The sequence below is a fragment of the Sarcophilus harrisii genome, chromosome 1, assembly GCF_902635505.1.
Source record: "Sarcophilus harrisii chromosome 1, mSarHar1.11, whole genome shotgun sequence".
In the NCBI taxonomy this organism is placed as follows: domain Eukaryota; kingdom Metazoa; phylum Chordata; class Mammalia; order Dasyuromorphia; family Dasyuridae; genus Sarcophilus; species Sarcophilus harrisii.
In genome coordinates, this window is record NC_045426.1 from 31,527,569 (window position 1) to 31,553,326 (window position 25,758).

General features: G+C 38.4%; 1 protein-coding gene across 1 annotated transcript in view; it reads right to left on the bottom strand.

Moving 5' to 3' along the window:
• Positions 1–25,758, bottom strand: part of FRMD4B (FERM domain containing 4B) — a 341,019-nt gene that overhangs the window by 247,726 nt on the left and 67,535 nt on the right. The window contains exon 2 of the mRNA XM_031953872.1: positions 14,270–14,396. The gene's annotated coding sequence lies outside the window, so the exon portion shown is untranslated. The remainder of the gene's footprint in view (positions 1–14,269; positions 14,397–25,758) is intronic.

A 25,758-nucleotide genomic window follows, 5' to 3' on the forward strand; every position in this document is an offset into this window, starting at 1 on the left:
CATTCTCGTCTTTTCTCTTTTCCACAATTTGCATACTCAGGACCCTTGCTCTCAGTTATGAAATACCCTGGGCCAGGGGACTCACTTGGCCTGCAATGTAAACTTAGCAGATGGAAATTGCCCCCCTCCTCCCATATTTGACACAGTTTTGCACAAACCTCTGAATTTGGCTAGATACATAATAATTATGATTAAAGAGTCCAGTGTAAACACTATTGGTATAGCATTATAAGTCAATCAGGGTTTTATAGGAAAACTGGCACCTTTATGATCTCCTTGGGTATGATTTTCATTCACAAATACAGCATCAAAGTACTCTCTGGTCTTTAGAAGTACATCATGTGAGATGCTGCCTGCAGGGGAAGTAATTTGGAAGCGGAAGAGGAAGTTGAGGAACTGATCAATCTAAAGGGCTGGGATTCAGTCTGAGCCAAGAAATAAGTGCTTTGAATGCTTTTTTCAAAGAAAATGATCTAAGAAATTTATGTACCATGAAGACATGATCCAAATATTTTTTAGGATTTTAACCTCTTTCTATTCTAACTGATAAAGTAGCTACAGTGAAAAAGATTTCTTTCTGATTTCACCACTGTAGCAAAGGGGGCAGAAAAAGTGCTTTTCATGACCTACTGCTTCTTAGAAGCAGGGTGCTCCTAAATGTTTAACAACCAGCTCTCTGAGAAAAAAAATGTGTTACGACATACTTTGAAGTTTATTCTGCAATATTAACATTTTCCCCATTACTTTCTGAAGTCCTTATAATCAACAAAATAAGAAATACAATCTTTAGTCATATAATTTGCCTCTTTCTGAGATGTAAATGCTCACACTGAAAGTTTAACAATAGACTCTGGAAAACCCATTCCGGCACACCCAAATTTAGCAGTACTAGAAAAATGACTCAAAAAGATCTAAAGATTTATGCAAATGAAACTGGGAGAAATTTGTGTGATGTTAATAAAGACTTATCTTTTAAAAGCTGAAAGTCTGATCAGCACCAGGATCTGTGACATCATATAATGTGCATTTTAAAGTAAATTCCTGCCTGGATAATTTTTCAAATATGAGAACAATTTAATAAAATTAAAAGTAAGTTAATTTTTAAAAATTAAGCAAAGAACTTTGCCCCAGTACAAAAACATCTTTACACTACTGGCTCTATTTTCCTTCTTTGTTCTTAGAATAAAGTAGTACACAGATTTGGTATCAACCTTTATTCTTTTCTTTCTTTTTTAAAAATTTATTTTTAAGAGAAAGTTTCTTTTCTTTTTTTATTTCTTTTTATTTTTTCCAGCCTTTTGTTATCTCATTTGATAATGTGTAAAATGCTTATCACAGTGCCTGGCACATAGTAATATGTTAGTTATTGTTGTTGTTATTACTATTTAATGTCATTGATCACATGCACCCTTCTCTAGAATAATTTTTTTAATCCATAATTAAAATAGGTGCGATTACAAAGGAAAATTTTTATTTAATGTTATTAAAAATGTTTTCAACAATAAACAAGTTCATGGCAGAGAAGATGGAAAGTTGGACTCGGAGCCTGAAAAGCCTGGGTTCAAATCTTCTTAGTTCTTATTAATTGAGGGCAAGTTATTTAATTTTTCCCTGTTCAAGGCAGCTAAGGGATTTTTACAAATATTATCTCATTTGTTTTATAGAACAACTCTGAGATGTAGATGTTGTTATTGTCCCAATTTTACAGTTGAGGAAACTGAGGCAGACAGAAATTATGTTACTTGTCCTAATAAGAAAAGGTACAAACTCATTTAGCTGATGGCTATGAATCAATTCTCTCTAATCAACCTACATATCAGTGAGAAGCAGAGGCCCCTGCAATGAAAATTTTTGAACTCTACTCCTACTTCCTTAACTCATCCTTTACCATTTGATCTATGATAAGAGCTTTGCTATAGTTCTTAGTTCTGATGTGCACCAAATTAGGGCAAGTCTGTCAAATGCTCTGTATTCCCAAAGGAAAAGGACTTGGAAGGAAATGGCTTTCAATAACCCTTCTCTCTTCCCCCATCTTGCTTTTCTGTTCTTTATAAATCATAAAAGCTGGACTGATTGAAGAACAATAAAAAGGTTGGTGACCTTTGTCCCACTATTTCAGCAACAAATCCAGACCCAGCTCTCTCTTATCTCTCTAAAACTATATAAGCTCCTTGATCAAAGGGATGGTTTCATCTTTGTATGTGTAATCTGATCTTGATGTCCAGAACATAACAGGTCTTCAATAAATATGTCTTGAACTAAATTGTGAAATATTGAAATCAATGGACCCTGATGAGTTTAGTGGATACTGAACTTTTTGATAACATTCTCTATTAATGGTCATCTTTTATTATATAAAACAAAAGTATTCTCCCATCCCATGTCCAAAAGTGGTTAATTATTATTAATTTAACTTCTATAATATCTCTCAAATCAGTCCTTCACACATACGACATCTATCCTTAATTCACAAACTAACCACTTCTTTCTTGGGCAGTGAAAATAGGCTCTTTCTTTCTTTCTTCTACTTCTTTTTATTTATTTATTTATTTATTTATTTATTTATTTTGATCTACAATTAAAATTGTACAGGACTTATCAGCAGCAATAATGAAAGACAACAGATCCTGGAATCACACATACCAGCAATCAAAAGAACTAGGCCTGCAGATAAAAATACCATATCCAGCAAAATTACTCATAATATTAAATGAAAATAATTAAATGAACTTGTAGATTTTCAGGACTTTGTCTCAACCAAACCTGAATTTAATAGAAAATTTTACATACAAGGGTCGATATCAAAGATTAATTTCAAGGAACTTAACATAGACAAACTGTTTGTAATAACCTCTTTCTAAAAAAAACTTATAATAGCCTTTCAGCATCTAACCTTTTCCATCTCCAATCTTTTCCCCCTCAAAGTTGCCAATTTGATATTCCTAAAGCATGGGCAGTCAAGATCCCTCCCCCATCAAGAAGTTTTTAACATCTTATTTCCATTAAAATAAAATACAAACTCTTCTATTAGCAGCTAAAATCCATCCCAATCCTGCTTTGGCCAGTCTTTCCAGGATTATTACATATTATTTTCCTTTATACATTCCATGCTCCTTCAAAATTGCCTTTTTCATTATATCTTGTAAATGAAAACCTATCTCCCATCTGTGTGGCTTTGCCTAGGTTGTCTTTGAGTTCTGGGGTGTTTCTTCCTCCTCACCTCTGTCTCTTGGAAACCCTAGCTCTTTCAAGATTCTGCTCTAGTGCCATATCCTTTAAAAGGTGTTTCCTGACTATCCAGTTACTAATGTCCTCTTCCCAATTACTCTGTTATTTTATTTATCTGTCATCTTGTTTCCTTTCAATAAAATGGAAGAACCTTGAGAACAATTTCCAGTACACAATAGGCATTTAATAAATGCACAATGGTGGATTGATTCTGGCAAGATCTTAGTTATCACTCATCCTGCTGATCCAGGCAAAAGAACTACCAGAAGTTATTGTGTTTGCACATGTTTGCTTGTACACTGCACTTTTCTTAAAGCATCCCATGGAAGGGAATCCCTGCTTCTACATGGCTAAATTATGCACTTGCCTTACATCGAGAAGGGTTGTAAGACAGCACCATCTGCTTCCCAATATGGAACTTCACAGGTATGAGGAAAGAGATTTGTGATTCTCTTTCTCAGTGTGCAGATACTGTATGTGGTATCAGAATAAAGAGCTAACCATCTGCATCTCACACATTTTACTGCATTAGTGAAAAGCAGAGCATGTGGCCATCAGGAGCAACAGATGCCATCGCCACATTCATGATCATGGCTAATTTTAGAATATAAACATACAATCACCAATTAGCACAGAACTCTGATCGTTTGAGCAGGAAGGACCCTGAATAATCATTAGTTTCTATCCTTATTTAACAGAAAATATATTGATGTTTGGACAAGGAAAGTGATTTGCTTGATGTCGCATAGGTTGGTGGGACCAAAAAATTAGAACTCAGAATTCTCAACTCTTGCTTCATTCTATTCAAGTAAAATTTAGGGTCAACCAGGGAAAACTCTCCACCAATCAAAACTTTCGAGAAGTAGAACTGGTTTTATCACAGGAGGAAGTGGGTTCTTCTTTGTTGTAGGTCTTCAATCTGAGGTTTGATGACCACATGTTGGGTATATAGTAGAGTGGATTCTTATCTATATACAGATTGGTCTAGGTGACCACTCAAGTCCCTTTCAACAGACACCATCATGTGGTAAGGTGGATAGAATGTTGGGCTTGAAGCTAGGAAGACCTGAGTTCAAAATACTTCTTAAAATTCCTAGGTGTATGATTTTGGGTAAATCATTATTCTGTCATTTTCCTCTTCTGTAAAATGGAGTTAGGCTGAATGGAATTGAAGGTCTCATTTTTTTTTCTTTCTTTTTTTTTTTTTTACTTAAAAAATTTTTTTTATATAGCTTTTTATTTACAAATATATACATAGATAATTTTTCATCCCATTTTATTCAATGATCCTTGGTTCCATTTCTCAGATTCTGTGGCCATTTCACAACAGTGCCCTCACATAATTACTTAGATTTACTTTTTGATCAGTATTTGATAATAATACTAATGAGAGCATTTATGTAATTTAAGAGCTACAAAACATTTTATAAATATTATCTCATTTTATGTTCACAACAATCCTAGGAAGAAGCTATTATTATCCACCCCTCCTTTATTTTTTACAGGTGAAGAAATTAAAATAGAAGCTACATGACTTGCCTAGGGTCACACAGCTAGTTAGTATGTGAAGCTGGAAATATGTAACGTATGTGTATATGTATATATGTTCATGTATTACAATTATATTGAAATTAATGATAATTCACATTTATATAATGTGCAATGCGGAGTAATGGCTAGAGAGGTGGCCTGAAAGTGAGGAAGCTTTAGGTTTATAGACTACCCATGACACCTAATGACCACCTTGCTGTTGTGTCTGATTCTTCATGATCCTTTTTGGGGTTTTCTTGGCAGAAATACTGGACTGTTCATTTTATAGATGAAGTAACTAAGGCAAAAAATTAAGTTTCTTGCCCTTGATCCCATGGCTAGTAAGTATCTCAGTAATTTAAACTCAGGAAGGTGAGACATCCTGATTCTAGACTTGACACTCTATCCACTGCCACCTCACCCTTCAGCTGGCCACATGACCCAGGACATTATTTTTTGTTGTTATTGCTGAGGCAATCAGGGTTAAGTGACTTGCCCAGGGTCACATAACCGGGAAGTGTGAAGTGTCTGAGGCCAGATTTGAATTGAGGTCCTCCTGACTTCAGGGCTGGTGCTTAATTTTTTAAAGCTCTGGGCAGCTCTAGATTTAAGTACAAACGTTACAGAGCCAGTGCCTACTTGCATTGGAAGAGGGAGTTTCTTCATTGGGAATTCCCTAAGCCAAGGCTAGGTTTCCAAATACAAAATCCATAACAGCAGGGCTCTAGCCTTGCTTCGAGGTTTTAATTTTTACCAAGATGCCTTTCCATCAATAACTAACCTCTGCATTAGCTTTCATACTTGTGTATGTCCTGGAACCTCTTACCTGGAACCTACTTACAGCAAAGTAAATTTTCACTGGGCAAATGGCGTTTTTCCTTTGAATTTCCTTTTTGAAAGTATTTCCTTTGAATTTCTATAGATCTGCCTGATCCAGGGACATTTAATAAATACAGCCCAAGTCTGCTCCCATAAAACTGGCTCAGACTTAGTCTAGGAGCAGGTTCAATACAAAGGTGAAATCAGATGTAGAGATTTATTACTGAAAAGATTCAGGGAATCAAGAGGACAGGTATCCCTGGAAACCCTAATCTGCCAAAGAGAATATTCTTTACACACTACTCCCCCTTCTGGCCATCAGGTGAAGTTTACTTTTAACCCACTGATTTCTTAAAAATCCCTTTCCACTCTGCTCCTTCCATTCATTAGCCTTCTCTAACCCGGCCCCAGAATCACCCCAGATCTCCTAGTTGGAAAGGATGGATCTCCATCGGTATCCAGAGAGAACTCTGCAGTTCACAGGACTTTGCTGGAAGGATTCTATTGAAGGGGAAGCTATCAGTTGCTGAGAAAAAGCCTGTTCCACTGTGGGACATCTCTAGTTGGGAAATGTTTCCTACACGTTTGTGTCTTTGGATCTTCCCAAGTCTTCCCTGTAGAAGTGAGCAGGGCAAGTTTAATCCTGTTTGTACCATGAGAGACTTCCAGTCTCCCCTACACTTTCTCTTTGCCATCACTGATCCTCATGGACCAGTTCCAATGATCTTGTGATGAAGGGAGCCATCTGCACCCCAGATGAGGTGCAGGAAAGAGGACTGTGGGAACTGAATGTGGATCACAAAGCATTTTCACTCTTTTTGTTGTTGCTTGTTTGCATTTTGTTTTCTTACTCATTTTTTTCCTTTTGGATCTGATTTTTCTTAATTACATTAAGATAATTGTATAAATGTTCACATATGTTGAATTTAACATATATTTTAACACTTATAACATATATTGGATTGCTTGCCATCTAAGGGAAGAGGTGGAGGGAAAGAGGGGAAAATTTGGAACACAAGGCTAGTTAAGGGTCAATGTTGAAAAATTATCTGTCTATATGTTTTGAAAATAAAAGGCTTTAATAAAAAAAAAAAATCCTCATGGACCATGAACTTTTAACATCCTTCCCCACACTGGCTGTCCTCCACTGAATAGCTTCATCCCTGTCGCCATCTCATCACATTACAGGTGTGATCTGGAATCAATCAAGCAAGCAAGCAAAAAGTGTTCCTATATATAGCATCTTCCTAAATGCTAGGGAGAGAGAGAAAAACAATAATTCCTGCCTTCAGGGAGCTTACATCCTATTGGGAGACAACCGTTCAAAATATACACAGGAGAGATGGATGGTCATTTCAGAGGGGAAGACCCTAAAAGTGGTGGGATTGGGGTGGGAAAGAAAAGGTCAGGAATTACAGATTCAAAGTCCCTCAAATCCAATGTCCTCCTTTTACAGGAGAGAAAAGCATGGAGTTGCTAAAAAAAAAAAAATGATTTGCCCTGTGTCACAGAGCTAGGAAGTCTCCAAGGCAGAATCTGACTCCAAAGCCAATGGCCTTTCCACTGAGCTTTGTTGCCTCTCAGAAGGCAGAACATGGGTTGAGACTTGTAGAAAGCTGAGGAAGCTGGATGTCAGAAGGGTAGGTAGGGCAGCTGTAGGGGATGTAGTATCCTCTGTGGATAAAAGGAACCAGCATCCTTGGGTCATGGAGTGCATGGGGGATACAGTGTAATAACAGTAATAACAACACATTATTATAATCACAAGAATTATGGTAATATTCACCCCAATATAATTGGCAATTAAATATGAAGTAATATTTATTATGATACAATTCTAAACAATTTTTGGTGATTACTTATCATAATAATTGTTATAACAATGACAAATGCTAGTTATCATTTATTTAGTTATCATAACTAGCATTTATCTGGTGCTTTAAGGTTTGCAAAGTGTTTAGCTTATGTTATCTCAGCTGGGTCTTGTTTTTCAGTCATGTCTGACTCCTCATGTCCCTAATTGGAGTTTTTTTGGCAACTGGAGTGGTTTGCTATTGCCTTCTCCAGCTCATTTTACAGATGAAGAAATCAAGGCAGATGATAGCTTAAGTGACTTGTTCAGAATCACACAGCCAGCAAATGTCTAAGGTAGATTTGAACAGTAAACCAGCACCATGACTGGAAACTGAGTCACTTCCATTTGGATTATCTTAGGAAGATTCTGAAGATCACCTGCAGGATAAGACAACAGACACTGAAATCCTTTCTCAAGCTAAACTTCCTAGTGTTCCAACTCTACTGCGAGATTACAACTCCGTTGGGCTGACCACATCATTCAAGTGCTAAATGTACGCTTGGCAAGCGCACAGAAGGTGGTCAGAAAAAGCAATACAAAGACACGCTCAAGGTCTCTCTCAAGAACTTGAGAATCGATTGTGTGACATGGGAGACACTGCCACAGCACGGCCTAGCATGGCATGCCCTCATGGGAGGGCTCTATGAGCAAAGCAGAATTGAATGAGCTCATAAGAAACACAAAATGCACAAAGTTAGAGAATTCACCCCAAATGTTCACAAGGACAATTTGTGTCCAGCTTTGGCAGAGCATCCTGAGCTTGTATTGGTCTAATCAACTGTAGTCAGACACACTAATTTGATTCTAACATAGTGATATCATTTTGGTCCTCTTCAAGAACAAAGGACAATAACCATCCTATGCACTATCTACCTGCTTTGGATGACTGGACCTAAAGATGACTTAAAGATTGCTTTTTCTGGAACTAAAAAGTTAAAAGTTATCTTTGGTATGGGTACATTTAAGCTACATTTAATTTCCAAAAGTTTTCTCTAGATTTAAGAGAATTATAAGTAAAAAATATTTTGTATTACATGGGTATTGATTGAAATCATCTATAAACTAGGATCAAGTGACTGGGCTTTGTCCCAGGATACTGACATTCAGGTGTTTTTTTTTTTTATTACAAAAGTTTAAAATGAGTTTTTTTTTTTTATTTCCATCCTTCAGAGCAAGGATTTGAGTTAAATTGGGAAGTTACCAGGCTGTACTGGGAGAAGCATACCATTTCATCTCCTCCTTGCCTGAGCCCAGTCCTGATTCTTACTAAGCAGAGATCTCCCCATTGTCTTGTGGCATCCCAAGATCTTTTCCCACAAGTCACTATTTGGGAGATTAGAAGTTGATATCTACTGTTTTCTCCCCAGTGAATATGGATATCTTAGGCTATCCCATTTCATGAGGTTGTATTCCCATCTGATGTCTCAAGGTATCTTCCAAGAGCTTCACCAGATCAGGGTCTACTGTCCTTCGGACTGTTTTGAGGCTATATTTAATGCTGCTTATATCAGGCATAAAAATTACTAGTTCTGTCTCTGACAGGTATTAGCAGTCATTACAATTAATTGCTACTCTGATGACTGCTCCCTTATATTCTCTTCCTCCAACACCTTATTTTGTGTTGGGACTTATTTTGGGTTCTTGGACATTATGACATTGGCTCATGGTGTCCAGTAGGCCCTGATTAACTGGAAAAACTTTAAGGCTTTTATAATTGGTCTTTGAGTCATGTCTATCCTCTGATGACCAGCTTGGTCAAAGAGGTTGAACCTCAATGTGGCTATAGGATGATACATTCTATTGGCTTCAGCAATTCTATAAGACCATTTATACCAAGTTATAGGCAGCTGACACTGGCCAGAGAACCCACAATGATGAAATCACACACCCTGGAAGGGCTGAATAACAACCATTATTTTAAGGGGCTTGTGACAATGGTTACCAATGATTCATTATTTCCAGTAGTAAATATGTAAGTAAATAAGTAAATATCAAGTCTTCATCTGGTTCCAGACCCCATCATTCATCCCCTTCCCCAGCAGACATCCCACTCTGATGCTGAAAAACTAACGATGTTCCTTCATTCCTTCTTTCCACAAGAATCACGTGATGATTATGTGCCAGACACTAAAATGAAAATGAAACACCCACCCTCAAGAAGCTTCCATTTCCCCCCAGTGAAAGTGTCGGAGCAAAAGTTCCTTTGCTGGAACTGTAAGCCCTTTTAAAAATAGTATTAGAAGAGATATTTTTACATGAAGGTATGTTCTTGATGACATCCATTGCACTAAGGAATAAGACTAGTTTTTTTCTGCTTAAAGCAAGCTGGATTTGGAGTCAAATTTGAATTTGAATCTCAACTTATCACTGCTATCTGTGTGATCTTGGACAAGTCATTATATACCTCCCAAGGTTTCAGGTTTCTTTTTTGTAAAATGAAGGAATTGATGTCTAAAGTCGTTTGTCATATTTAACTCTCTGTGACCCGGTATGGAGTTTTCTTGGCGAAGAGACTAGCATGGTTTGCCATTTCCTTCTCTAGATTATTTTACAGATGAGGAAACTGAGGCACACAGGCTTCAGTATTTTGCCCAGAGTAGTCACATGGCTAGTAAGTGTCTAAGGACAGAACTAAATTTAGGGCTTGCTGAGTCTGGGTTCAGCACTCTATCCACTGCACCACTTACCTGCCCCAAGTATATATACCCAGAATAAAAGGGACCTTAGTTCAAATGCCTTATTTTGTGAAAAAATTAACAGACTTACCCAAAGTTACTAAATAGTACATGACAGAAATAGGATTTAAAGCTCCTGTTAGATTTTAAGTTCCTTGGAAACATGGACTATCTTTTACTTCTTTTTGTATCTCCAGAACTTGGCTCAGTGCCTGGTAAATAATAAGTGCTTAATATATGCCTGTTGAATTGACTGACCAAACCAATTCATCTGATTTCAAACCAATCTCCTTCTTATTCTACAAAGCTGGAGCCTCTGATCCGACCACCGGTCAAATCACTCACTCCCCAGACCTCAGTCTCATGTCCTGTCTCTCTCATGTTCATTTCTTTTAAATCTAAACTCTGTGCAGGATCTTAATCACCAGCATAGATTTAAATTTGGGTCTCCTTTTGTTTTTAGTTCCTCAGACTCCCCACCCACCACATGGGAGCCATCCATCCATTGCTGACAGTGAGCTCAGTGCCACTGCAATAGTAAAAGAGATACCTCGCTGGTAAAATGGGGGTTTTCTATCTTTTAAAATATTTTTTATTTTAAATTTAAATATTAAATAAAATATTTTCTAATCTTCCCAAAGGAACAAGAAGCATCAAGCTTTTAGCTCCTTTGCTACGTTAAGGCTTTTCTTACATTCTTAATAGTATTTGTATCTTAAAAATTATTTTTGAAGAAAATAATTCCAGAAGTCCAATTTTTATATTTTCTTCTATTTTTTCATTTTTGGGGGGGTTTGTTTGTTCTTGATGTCTCATTGTGCTTACTATTTGTCTTCTGTAGTCATGTTGGAGATCTCACAGCTAGTCTGCTGATCCACTGGCAGAGTAACCAACACTGCTGTATTTTGGCTAAAAGCCCCCAGCATGTGGAGGCCTCTCTACCTTGGGCCTCCCTGTGCCTGTGCTGGGCTCCCTTACCTTATTGTACCTTATTGAGACAGACCCTTCCTTAAGTTCTTCCAAAATATCTTCTGCTAGAAATTTGTTATACTCCAAATATTGCTGGGGTTTTGTCACTTCAAAAGTGGTTCAGAAGCCTGATCTGATGTTGATCAGAGAGAAGCCAGGAAGAATTCAGGCAAAGTCCTGTTTACTTTCTGCCACCTTGGCTCTGCCCTAGGGGTCTATTTTTTTTCAAGGAAGCTACTGGAAGTGGCAAAACTCTCTATTCTAATAGAGAGTCATATCCTCTGACAGCCAAGTTGAATAGCTCTGGAAGGCAGAGGGTGGTGCTGGGAAAGAAGGCTTGAATTGGGTCAGAGAAACTTAACCCTAAATTGCTTTTGTTCCTCACTACTTGGGTAATCACGGAGGCTCTGCCAGTGGAACTTCGGCTGTTAGGTCATGTAGAATTACTAAGACTTTGAGTCTCTGTTTCCTTATCTGTAAAATGATAAGATTGTTTTAGATTTTTTGCTTCTCCAAGTTTTGTTTTGAGAATGCTAGCTTCCTCTTGCCAAGCATCTCACTTTTAAAGATCACTGGTTGTTCATGAAACCTGTGGATTGTCCCTAGTAACTGTCTTTGGAAATGTTGAAAATCATTTAATGGAATTTTTACTCTTTTATTTTCCACTTAAATAAAATATTTCCCAAAGTTCTACTTTTATCTGAGATTATGGGAACTCTGTATAATGGACACAAAATACCTACCTTAAAAAAAAGAGAAAGAAAGAAGAAAATGTCTCCCATTTTACACTAAATTACTAGGTAGGGAGTCAGCATCCATGTGGGAGGGAAGGGATTCAGTACTTACTATATTGAGAACACACTTTTCACAGGATATAATTTAATCTAGGAAAGTAAACCTAGTTCATGTCTCAAAGTGTAATTAAATTCTCACTTTGAGTCAAACATCCCAAAAGGATGTTTGACATGAAACTGATAACAAGTACCAACTCTTAAATCAACCTCTTGGGCTGCTTTCTGTTGCATGAGCTAAAAAGCTACGTCCGTCACACAGCTGAAGCTCACACAGCTTCTCTTTTTTGGTTTTTTGGATTCAGGACATTTATTTTAACAAACAGTTGAATCTCTGAGATGAACTAGATGCTGCAGCAGCTGCTCTTTGGGTTTAGCTGTTGTTCCCTCATAGAATCCATTCCTGAAGCAGCAGCAGACAATTTTGGAGTGTCTCATTCAACCAGTACCAGTGGCGTTGCGTCGCTTAGCCTTTCCACTCCAGTTATACTTTCTCTTGCATTTAGCAGCATAATCACATTTGCCACATTATGACTTGTGAAGATGGTACGCCTTAGAACCATATCGATGGCACAAAGTGTGTGTCTTATTCCGGCTCTTACCCTTTGTCATCTTCCTCTAGCTGCTGGGACCAAAAAGCTCATATGGATCCTTGAAAGTGGTCACGGGGAGCCAGAGGTTCATTGAGCCAGGCAGGATGCAGGAGAGCAAGTTGGGAGGGCTCGGACTGGGTGTTCTAATCCCAAATATAGAATCACATCATTTCAGAGTTCAGGGACCTCAGAGACCATCGAATCCAACTTGACCATGAAATTCCCTGATGAATATCCAACCAACTCTTATTGGAAAACCTCCAGCATCCAGGGAAATGACTGCCTCTTATGGAAGCGCGTTTCTCTTTTGGACAACTCTCCTTGTTAGGAAGTTTTTCTTGGTATGAAAAGTAAATTTGCTTCTCTATTACATTCCACCCATTCTGAATTATGCCCCAAAAGAGCCAAAAAAGAACAAAATGAATCCCTCTTCTAGTTAGGAGACAGTTTGGTACAGAGTTAGAGGGTCTGGATTCGAATTCTGGCTTTGCCACTTTCTACCTATGGGTTCTTGGCCAAAACATAACTTTTCTGAATGTTGACTTGCTCCACTATAAAATGAGGGGATTGGGCCAGAAGGCTTTTGTCCAGGCTAAACTGGTAACCCTGAAGATGATGACCACCTATCTCTTCCCTAAGGTACATATCACCAATTCTTCTGATCAAGCTTCATGTGACATGTGCTTGGGCTTCTCTACACAACCATTAACTGTATGATCTAATGAACTTATGAGCTGCTCACCATCTGGACAGCCCAACTCGGGTCCCTCTCCAGCTTCTCAATGCCTTTCCTAAAAGGTGCCACCACAACCAAACACAGTATATTACATATGGAGAGATTAGGAAATAGTAAATATCTAAGTAATACTTACTATGGGACTGGGATATAATGTGCCAGCCAGAGGATCATATATTTGAGTGATGGAAGAGACTTTAAAAATCACCAAGTCCAAGGAAACCGAGTTTCAGAGAGGGCAGCAACTTACCCTAGTTAGCAAAGGCATAAAATGACCCAGCCAAAATTTGAACTCAGACCCTTTAAGACCTTTTTTTTTTTTTTTTGGTCACTGTGCTCCCAGGACTTGGATGGCAGCATGAAAAACTGAGTAAAAAGAAACTTGAGTAAAGACTTCTTCACCCCCAGCCCTCCTTCTTTGCCTCTGCCCCTCAAATCTGCCAGGTCAGAGGGAGGTTGAAAATTTGGAGGGTTTCCCCTGAAAGTTCACCCCAAATAGCTTCTCTAGATCAAAAAAATCACAGAAAACTCTCCTAGGAATTAGAAGGTGAGTCTGGATCCCAGGCTGCTACTTACTGACCACACGATTCTGATCAAGGAAGAAGGAAGAGCATCTCTCTGAAAATCACTCTCCTTGGCTACAAAGCAAACATTACAATGCTCTCCATGGTGTCTACCCAAGAAGATTGATGTGAGGGTCAAATGAGCTAATATGTGAAAGAGCTTTCCAAGCAGTGAAAGGCTTTACGACCACAGCTATTTTCATTGTTAGAATGATCATTATCATTGGTGTTGGGTTTCCCAGCATTTTATCACTGACTTCCCACTGGCTCCTCAGACAGCAGTCCTGCTATTCCAAACACACCTGGCTTTGAAAGAATGCCCACGGCTCATTTCCCCGCCCCTCCTTTGCATGTCTTCCTCCCCTCCCTCATCAAAAGGTGGCAACCAAAACATCCACTTCTGACATATCCATCCTATCTTGCTAGTTGAGTCTGCAACACTGGGTTAACTGACCCCCTTTAATGTAAAACATGGATCAGTGGGTAAAGATTTCAGTGTGCCGGGCATACCTTTAATAGTCTGTGTTCTTCTTCTGTCTTTCTGTGTCCTCTGGAATCTCTTTCAGCTTTCCATTAGAATGCAGAGATGTCATCTTTCTCTTGTGCACATTCTTCCTCCAGGGATCCTTGAGAAACACTGGAAGAGAGAAGAGGATGCATCAGAATTTCCAGGATGGAAAAGATGCACTAAATCTCAGTCCCAGGTATGGCCAACTCCCTGCTAGAAGCACGGGTCTGCCAGGGCTTCATCACACTTTCAGATGCTTCCTCTGGCAGCTGAGATAGAGAGTTTCTGCTTCTGCACTCGGATGAGACCACGGCTAGTTCCTATGTTGACCTTGAGAATTGTGCTGAAGCAAATTTTGAAACTCGATATACATTCTAATAACTAGATGGCAATAACACTTATTTTTCTTCTTTAAAAAAAAATTGGTGATTCTATTGATTAGAGAAAGGTAAATTAAAAACAACTCTGAGGTATCACTACACACTTCTCAGATTGGCTAAGATGACAGAAAAAGATCATGATGAATTTGGAGAGGATGTGGGACACACACATTGTTGGTGGAATTATGAACTGATCCAACATTCTGAAGAACAATTTGGAACTATGCCCAAAGGGCTATAAGACTGTGCATATCCTTTGACCCAGCAGTGCCCCTACTGGGCTGCATCCCAAGGAAATCATGAAGGAGGAAAAAGGACCCACATGTGCAAAAATATTTGTAGCAGCTCTTTTTGTGGTAGCAAAGAATGGGAAAAGGAGTGAATGCTCATCAGTGGGGAATGGCTGATTAAGTTATGGTGTACAAAAGTAATGGAATATTATTGTTCTGTAAAAAAGATGAACAAGCTGATTACAGAAAGGTCTGGACAGATTTACATGAATTGATGCTGAGTGAAACAAGCAGAACCAGGAATACATTGTGCACAATAATAGCAAGAATGGGAAATGATCCACAATGAAAGACTTGGTTCTTCTCAGTGGTTCAGTGATCCAAAGCAATCCCAATAGACTTTGGACAGAAAGTGCCATCTGCATCCAGAAAAAGAACTTTCGAGACTGATAATAAATCAACACATGCTCTGTTCTAAAAGATTAAATAAAAATAAAAAGTTTGATATAGTCAATCAGTCAGTCAATAAGCATTTATTAAGTGCCTACTGTGTACCAGGCACTATGCTAAATGTTCAGGGAAGCTCTCAACAAGGATTCTCCTCAACCAATCCTTGTTGGGCATGGCCAATGTATTGATTTGCTTTGCTTAAGTGTGGTTTTTATTCATAAGAGAGCATTCTAGTGGGGGAAGAGTATGTCACTGGGAAGTAATAGTGACATTGGGAAATGTTGATAAAATATTTTAAAAAGGAATTAATGATTTCCATATTACTTTGTTGTTCACTGTTTTTTTAGTCGTGTCCAACTCTTCCTGACCCCATCTGGGCTTTCCTTGGCAGAGACAGTGGAGTGGTTTGTTGTTTCGTTCTCTGGCTCATTTTACAGACGAGGAAAGTGAGTCAAATAAAGTGAAATGATTTGCCCAGGGTCACAATAAGTGTTTGAGACCAGGTTTGAATATTACTAAAAGTTTCTAACAGGCGATTAAGTAACCATTTATTGGAGATGAGGCAGAAGGAATTACCTCTGCTCAGGTTCAGGTTGGACTAGTTGCCCTTTTCCTTATAAACTTGAATTTCTACAGGGGGGTTCCTGAATTCTTTCTCTCCCTCTCTTCTTCCCTCCCTCCCTCTCTTCTTTTCTTCCTTCCTTTCTCCCTTCCTTCCTTTCCTTCCATCCTCCCTTTCTCCCTTTCCTTCCTTCCTTCTTTCCTTCCATTCTTCCTTTCTCCCTTCTTTTCCTTTCTTCCTTCTTTCCCTCCATCCTTCCTTCCTCCCTTTTCTTCCTTCCTTCTTTCCTTCCATCCTTCCTTTCTCCCTTCATTTCCTTCCTTCTTTCTTTCTTTCTGTCCTCCCTTTCTTCCTATCTTTCCTTCCTTCCTTCCTTCCTATTTTTCTTTCCCCCCAAAAAAAGCCCTGTATCTGATATCATACACTAGTGGGAGTTTTTCTTTTTGCACTGTTGAACATCTCATACTCAGGTTTCCCTAAGGCAGCTTTCTTCCCCCTGGAAGCAATGAGCAAAGAATTCAGGAAATCATGTTGATTTAGGCTAAAAGGCCAAACACTTCTACCCTGGAAACACCCAATGGTTGTCAAGGTAGATGTTGATAAAACTATTTATTTACTGAAGATGATGACATTTACTTTGTGGTCATGGGCTGCATCTGCACTGCAGAGACAATTAAATATGGAGAGAAAAAAAAAGAATAGACCGGATGATGAGTCTGGGTGCGATGGCCAAAGTAAACTGGAGAGGTGCCAGCTGTCCAAAGAGTCTGTCCTGAATAACCTATTGAGTCGTTAAAAAATGAGGGAGCCATCTTGCAGATAAATCATGCAATCTGTTCCACGTTGGCTGGAAGAGCTGCTCCTTTCCCTCCCATACCTACAACCTATATAGTGAACTCCCACGTCCACACGCCTCATCCCACACACCTCTCACTAGCTGTTCGACGATAATGGCTTCTCCATTGATTTTTCTCTCTGAGGTGACAGTCACAAACTAATTATAGACACTTCCAATGAAAATATATGAGAAATCCTAGCAGTGTCCAGGGCATTTCCTTTCCCATGAATACTCTTTTTTGAACAGCAGAGGGCAGACTAAATGGCATGGAATATTCAAGGACTAAATACTGGTTTTGTTCCTGTGTTACCATAAGAAAACCGTCTCCCAGACCTATTGGCCCTATTCTGCATCAAGCAGAGTATACGGTGGTCATAGAATACCCCAAGATAGGCCCCACAATTCAGAAGCAGGCCTGGGGCAATGAGGTATCAGAGAAAAAAGAACACGGGCCAATTCTGGTCTTTGTCTTATCCTACTATTTTCTAGTTGCATGAGCATCATCAAGTCCTTGTAAAGTATTTTGTTTTCTTATTTTAAAATGGGGGAATTGGACTCTGGGAAACTTTAAAGATCCCCTCCAGTTCTAGCAAAAAATTAGGTCTGAGAATCAGAATCCATACTGGAAGGAATCTCAGAAGTCAGATCTAGAGAACACAGATGAGGAAACTGAAGCTACATTCTCTGGTCTTTAATAATGATGAATTTTCACATTTCAAGTCAATTCAATAAGCATTTAGTAGGCTCCTATTGGGAGCTAGACTCTAAGATTTGAAGTTTTATAAAGTAGATGTCCATTGATTGGGGAATGGCTGACCAATTGTGGTATATGAATAAAATGAAAATTAGGAGCACCTTAGTGAAGCAGCCATGGGGCAGCTAGGTAGTTTAGTGGATCTAGCACCAGCTCTGAAGTCATCTAGCCTCAGATACTTCACATTTCCTAGCTGTGTGACTCTGGGCAAGTCACTTAACCCCAATTGACTCAGGCAAAAAAAAAAAAAAAAAAAGGAAAAAAAAGGAAGGAAGGAAGGAAGGAAGGAAGGAAGGAAGGAAGGAAGGAAGGAAGGAAGGAAGGAAGGAAGGAAGGAAGGAAGGAAGGAAGGAAGGAAGAAAGAAAGAAAGAAAGAAAGAAAGAAAGAAAGAAAGAAAGAAAGAAAGAAAGAAAGAAAGAAAGAAAGAAAGAAAGAAGACAGGAATCTTGGATAGATCACCAGCCACAGAGTCAGGAGGACCTGAGTTCAAATCAGGTCTTGGACATTTGACACTTAGTAGCTATGTGACCCTGGACAAGTCATATAGTTCCAATTACCTCACCAAAAAGAATTTTAAAAAAGAAAGAAAATGAATGTGCTGTAAGAAATATGAAGATGGTGAATACAGAAAAACATAGAAAGATATAGGAATGGATATAAAACAGAAGGCAGTATACACTAAAGATATATATAAAGTGCTTTACAAAACCTAAAGCAGGAGCGTCATTACAAGCCACTTACTGATTTAGAAAACCACATATTAACATTATCTATATTTCACTGTATTTTTATTTTGTTAAATATTTCTCAATTATTGTTTAATCTGGTTTCTGTGCATTTCTGTGAAATGTTTTAGGACAGTAGGCTTTGAGTTTGCCCTAAGACATGCTATAAATGCTAATTATTATGGGTAATAGTATTTTTTAAAGCATTACCAGGTTGAAACATGGTACTGATGTCATGAGCAACCAGAAATCAAATTCTGCTTCTCAGGGTAACTAGTTGATGCAGTGGATAGAGCACCAGCCCTGAAGTCAGGAGGACCCGAGTTCAAATCTGACCTCAGACACTGAACACTTTCTTGCTGTGTGACTCTGGGCAAGTCACTTAACCCCAATTGCCTCAGCAAAAAATAAAATAAAATAAAATTCTGCCTCCCACTCATATTAACTATGTGATTTTAGGCCAATCACTTAATCTGTAGCTCAACTGCCTTGGAAAAAACATTATGTGTAGTATCTGTGGCATGGGATTATTGTGATACTTAAATGAGACAAGACCAATACAAAGCTTTAAGATGCTATAAAAACACCAGTCATCATCTTTATCACCTTACATTATTTCAAATCAAATCTTTTCTTTTATTCTGTGTTTTTTTTTTCCTCAAAGAAAGGTAGTGGAGTATAGGGAAAAATCTTTTGGAACTTTGAATAAAGGGCTTGGGTTCCAGTTCTACCACTGATACTTACCACTTGGGCCTAGAGTTTCCTGACCTATAAAATAGAAAGGTGGGACTAGGTGACCTTTAGTTTAATATCCCTTTCAAGCTCTAAGCCTATGATCCTATGACTAATATAGGAAATATTCATGTTTGCCTTGAAGATTATCCCATGAATGACTAGACAAGATACAACAAAACATTTCTCCTTGTTCCACAAAACAGCATGCTCACAACCTTCCATGTAACCATTATGTCTTTCCTACCTTTGCTGAACATGAAAAAAAGGCAAAGTGTCCCCTGAATCTACTTCTCAGAGGCAATCCCCCAAAAGAAGCATTTCTTTTAAAACTCTAATCAGGATCCATAACTTAACTGCAGGCCCAAGAATCAACACTGAACCACACTTGGCCCAGAGCCCAGAAAATCCCCCAGCAACATGCGCCATGTAGAAAAATTAAATAATTATTAAATATTTAATAAGACTCTTTAATTTTTCAGACTTTGGGGCTCCAACAACTTCAACAACAATCCCCAAACCATAATTAACATCAATAGGCAACTTTCCAAGCCAATTCAGAAGGCACAAATAAACTCACCAGGTCTACCCCCCAACCTGCTGTGAGCATGATACATGTGGGGTGACAGCCCAACAATGACTACCCCAAATCAGAAAGACTTTGAATCAAACCCAGAATGAATGTCTATTGAAAGTGGGCCCAAAGAGCGGCAAGTTATGATTAAAAGAATGAAAATTAGACGCCAGTTCAAATGCATACTTATTAGCATGTCCAGAGCTTTCTAATCTAACTGGAGCTCTTGCCACAGCTCTGGGTGAGATGCAAATATTACTTTGTTATTTGATGAGCCCGAGACTCTCCTAATTGCTGGCATGAGAAAAGAGAGGGAAATGATGTGTCTAGCCAGCCCGCTAGTCTGGTGGATGTTCTTGTAATGAGATTTTATCCCAAGTCTCTATTCAATTAACAAACATCTATTTTTTTCCTTGTTCTCCTCCTCTGCCTCCAACATGTGAAAACAAAACAAAACAAAATCCTTGTAACAAACATGCAGAGTCAAGCAAGACCAGTGTTTGCCCTGGCGGTGCCATGGAGAGCTTGTTTACTCATCGGCACTTTGGAATCCGGATGGGTTATGGCGTTGACCAGAGTTCTTAAGTCTCTCAATGTCGTCTGTCCTTTCAATGTTGGTATGGTGTAAGTTGTTCCCCTGATCCCACTCATTTTACTCTGCATCAGTTCATACATATCTGAAACTATTTGCTTTACCATTTCTTATTAGTAATTCTCTGATCTTCACGTGCTCTATTTGGTTTAGCCTTTCCCCCATTGATGGACAGTCTCTTAGCTTCCAGTTCTTTATTGTTCAGTTATGGCTAACTCTTCATAACCCCATTTGGGATTTTCTTGGTAAAGATACTGGAGAGATTTACCATTTCTTTCTCCAGCTCATTTTACAGATGAGGAAACTGAGGCAAACAGTCAAATGAATTGCCCAGGGTCGCACAGCTAGTAAGTATCTGAGGCTGGATTTGAACTCATGTAGAGGAATCCCGATTCTAGGCTCACTGTACCATCTAGATGCCTCCACAAGAGTGCCATACATATTTTTATAAAATTAAACTTTTAGGGAAAAAACCTCACAGGACTCAGTTTTTCAACCGAATCTCTTTATTCTGCCACAACTGTGTCATCGATGGTTTTCAAGACAAGTGATTGATTGAGCAAGAGGTCCTGTATCATACCGTACAATAATTACATTGTCATCCCACAAGTAGGTTAAGCCTGAAGCACTGTTTGTTGCTTTAAAACTATATAGATTATTTCATATGTTTAGTAAAATACAACGGAAGAAATACTAATAATATATCTTGAGTGTTTATGTATACCATGTTGATAAAGGAAGTGGATTGTAAATAGACATCAATGGGATAGGTAGGAATAGGGATAACGATTGTAGTAGCCTAAAATTTTGGTGATAGGAAGAATTCCCCAAATGATAAACAAGTTGTATTAACATAAATAAGACCATATATATTCTTCATATGAAAGGAGAGGAAAGCCTGGAATAGTAGAAAAAGGACTAGATTTTGAATCAGAGGATCTGGGTTCAAAATTTGGCTCTGCTGTTTACTATTTGTGGTTATAACCTTAGAAAAGAATCCCAAGTCTTTATCTAGAATCCTAATTTCTCTCTCTTAACTATCCTGTCTGATTACCAGCATACTTTGCTGGATATCTCCATTTGGATACCCTGTAGATACCTTGAACTCAATGCATGAAAATGAACCTCATGATCTTTCCCCCAAATCTGTCCCTTCTCTAAACTTCCCAATTGATGTTGGAGTGGTAATCCATCTCTCTGGCAATCCAGATTCAAAATCCCAGAGCTGTTACTGACTGTTCACTGGCCCTTATGGTCCCTGCCAATCAGCTGACAAATCTCATCAATTCTACCATCACAATATCTCTCACATGTGTGCCCTCCTCTCCTTTTGTACAATAAAACCCATCCATTCTAATCTGACTGCATCTCACTTGCAAGTTGTATTGCAATCATGTGCTAACTGGTCTTCCTTTCCAGACTCTACCTTCTGCAATCTGGTCCTCAAAGAGCTGTCAAAATAATTTCCCTAATGCATAGATCTAATCATGTCACTCCTCGGCTCAAGAGTCCTTGGTATAAGTAGCTCCCCATCTCCTCTAGAACAAAAAAACAAATTCAAAAGCTTCCCTTTAGCATCCGGCTCCTTCCTAGAGAGATTTCACATCATACACCTTCATACAATCTACATTTTAGCCAATAGTATTAGTTGGAGCTAACATTCATGTAGCTGGTGCAAAGCACTTTATATATATTTTCTCATGTAATCCTCATGGCCATCCTGTGAAGTAGGTGCTATCACAACTCTGATTTTATAGATGAGGAAATTTTGGCAGAGAGTAATGAGGGTCATACAACTAGTAAGCACTGAACCAGAATTAGAACTCTGGTCTGATTAAATCTAGCATTCTGGATAATACACAATAGGTGCCGAAACTTGAGTCTAAAACTCCCACTATCAGTTAAATTGTTTATCAAATAAATAAAAATACAATTCAACATAGTGTTAATGTATGGGTTTTAAAGTTGATTTCTATTAAAGTTTGGTACTACTACATTCCACCACCAAACCAGACTACTTCATCTTTCCACCTCTATCCCATTCCTGAAATGTATTGTTTCTTTAATTCCACTGTTAGGATTAAGAACCTTCAAGAATCAACTCACTTGTCACCTTTCTGATCCCACCCCACTTTTAGTGCTCTCTCCCTCCTTAAATTATGTTGTAGTTACTTTCTTGTGTAGATGTCTAATCCTCCACCCCTTTCTTGTACATAACAGCCATTAGCTAAATGTTCCCTGAATAGAATCACTCAAGCTTGGAAGGACTATTTCCTTATCTATAAACCCTGAAAGGTGGAACCACAATGAATGCTCTTTCCAACATTAACTCAAGTTATTTTTCTAGTGGGCAGAACCACTATCAATGAATGAGTTGAAGGTACTAGGAGGTAGATTTTGCATCAATACAAATACAATACCATTGTCTCCAAAAGTAACAAGTTCCTTATCACAAGTGGTCTTCAAGTGGAAGATATCTACTTGTCAAGGATGATATAAAGAAGTTATATGAGGGATTTGGATTAGATGACTTTAAGAGCCCCATCTACTTGTTTTTAATGATCTTCTTATCCCAATAAATAGATTCCTATTAGGGTGTAGGGCAGTATCTCTGAGAGACTGAGAGTTTCTTTCTGTTGCAATTGATTATGAGTTCCCACTGGTGGGCTTCACTGATTATCAGTCGATATCAATTAGCCAGTCAGATTTAATTAGCTTTTAGAAACAAGTATTTACTAAAATGGTATAATAATAACAGCGGGTACATAATAATTCCTCACTCCGCTCCCCACACACAAAAAAAATCACATTATATCATAGGTACACAAAAAACACAGGGGATTGTGGGCTCATGTTTATAGAGCACATGTGGCAAAAGAATAAGTTAAAGACATAGTTGCTGAAAGTTCATTTTTCCCCTTTGGTAGGATCTTCATGAAATTTCCCTTAGCACGGCTTAATTGGGTGGTATCCTGAAAGTACCTTTTCATTCAATCTATCTTTTTTGTTTTCCACTGTAGATGCTCCCATGACTACTGTTCAACAAAAGGGAAACTCAACATCACATATGGGAAGTCCAAAATTTTCTAGTGGGCAGAACTACTACCAATGAATGAGTCCTGGGTGATAGATTTGCATCAGTACAAATGGCATTGTCTCCTTAACACAAGTGGTCTTCAAGTGGAAGATATCCAAGTTTTTGTCTGGCCCTTCTCCCCATTCTTCACTCAAGGGATTACCTCACAGGGGCTTGACTGAAGCTGCTTCACAGCTAGGCTGGAAGACCAGATTCTGAATTAGCTTGCTGTTTTTATCCAAGGTTCAGAGGATGTGACCAATTCTTTAACTAACACTAATACTTCTCCTATGCAACATTATATCCTTTCTCCCAATGGCTTTCACCCCTGTCAAATGATTAAGGACTTTCCCTGTACTTATTTTAATGGATTTGATGGATTTAATAGAGGTTTTCTCCCCTAATAAAGGTATGAGGGCAAAGAGTATCTTGTTGGCTACTTTAATGGGATGGTGGTGATTGATTCTCTCTACTGCCCACTTTATTCCAAGATCTTGTGAAATCCAGTATTTTGAAAACTACCAGCAGGTTAAGAGTGGAAATAGGGAGAGCCTGGAAGCCAGAGCTCAGTTTGCAATTATTTCCCTTCACTAGATTTCATATTATAGACCACAAGTCTGGTTAATCACAGCATCTTCTACTTCTAGCCTCATAAACTTCAAAGGTGAATTATTACAGAATTAATATTCAACAGGCTATACTTGGAAAAATCCATAACTCAAAAGTTTTTTTTTAATCTCCCCAAAGGACAATCAAGTTCTATAAATGCAACCACCTAAAAGAAGCAGGGTGTGCATTTTAAAGCCGCTGCCACCTTCAATACACCTCACCAGGTGCCCACTAAAATTGGCCATGACAACAAAACCTGGAAGATGACGGGAGCCAAGCAGATAAAACAGGCAAAGAAAACTCAGCTTGGGAGCTCTAAAATCAACCTCCAGCACTGTGTTCGACTGTCCTCGTTCCAAGGAACTAATGCATGGTGCCAACAAAAAGGGGCTCACTCCAACTTCAGAAATCAGGCTCATAAAAGGAGATACTATTCGGAGAGTGCTTTGAAAACTTTAATGTGCTCTACCAATGCTAGCAAAAGGCAATCTAATATTCTATCTGAGGCACTTTCAGAGCTAACAGTCTGTGTTCCAAGGGCTTTTCTACTTCTATTATACATAGTCTATTATTATATGGTCTATTTATTATACATAGACACATACTACACATACATATATAGGTATGCATGTATACCTGTTTTGAATATATTTTATGTGCACATACATACATACACATAGACAGGCAATTAGGTGGCTCAGTGGATAAAGTGCTGAGCCTAGAGTCAGGAAGATCAAATTCAGCTTCTGACACTTTTTAGCTGTGTGACCTTAGACAGATCACTTCACCCTTTTTGCCTCAGTTTTCTCATCTGCAACATGAGCTAGAAAAGCTCTTTTAGTATTTTTGCCAAGAAAGTTCCAAATAGGGTCACAAATATGATTGAACTCAGCAACCTATACACACACATGTATAAATGCACATGTAGATAGATACTGCTATGCATTTTTATGCCTCGTGTCGACAGATAACTATCTTCCCTCAGAAGTGAATCATTACAGAAATTACATGTGGCAACAGCAAAAAGCTGATGAATCCAACCAAACAGTCTTAAGGGTTCCCAGAATGCTAGATCTGAGTGGAACTTAATAGAATGGGTACATCGGTTGGGTAGAATTTCCATCTTAGAACACAGAATATAGAAAGTTGGGTTTAAATAGCTCTAGGAACATAAAACAGTAAATGTTGAGCTAGGAGGCAGCTTGGAATGTAGACTACAGAATGTTAAGACTAGAAAAACTCTTAGAACACGGGACATAAACATCAGATTGGAAAGGACCTTAGGAAAAAGAACATAGAATGTTGGGGTTAGAAGGGTCCTCAGAACACAGAGTATTAGGTCTAAAAGTACCTTGGGGGAAAATAAAATATCAGTGCATCATCAAACATAAAATGTCAGAGCTGGAAAGGACCTTAGGATACAGAAAATTAGTGTTGGAAGAGACCTTAGGGTATAATTTAGAACTGAAGGATCTAGATTCAAATCCTGACATGTAGTTAAATGTCCCCTATGGCTATCTGACTGCAGATGAATTCCATCACCTCTTTGTCCGTCAGGCTCCTCATCTGTAAGACAGGTTGCACTAGGTGGCCTAAGTTCTAAGGCTTATCAAAGGAGGTGCAGTTTGATCATTTCAATGTCATATTGGAGTCAGGAGACTGCAAGTTCAAAGCCTGGCATTGCCACTTCCCAGGGCTGCGATTTGGGAGAAATCACTTCATTTACCTGCATGAATGAATGGGAAGAATTTTCTGTACATATGTGCATACACAATACACATGCATGTTGATTATATAGGTATATTTCTATATGTATGTGTATGTATATCTGCACATATATACATATGCGCACATATGTGTGTTTGTGTGTAAACAAGATATATGTAGAGTAAATAGAAAGTAACCTTAGAACAGGAGTTCTTCCACCTTTTTGATATCATGGAACTCTCCCATCACCCCTTAAGCAGT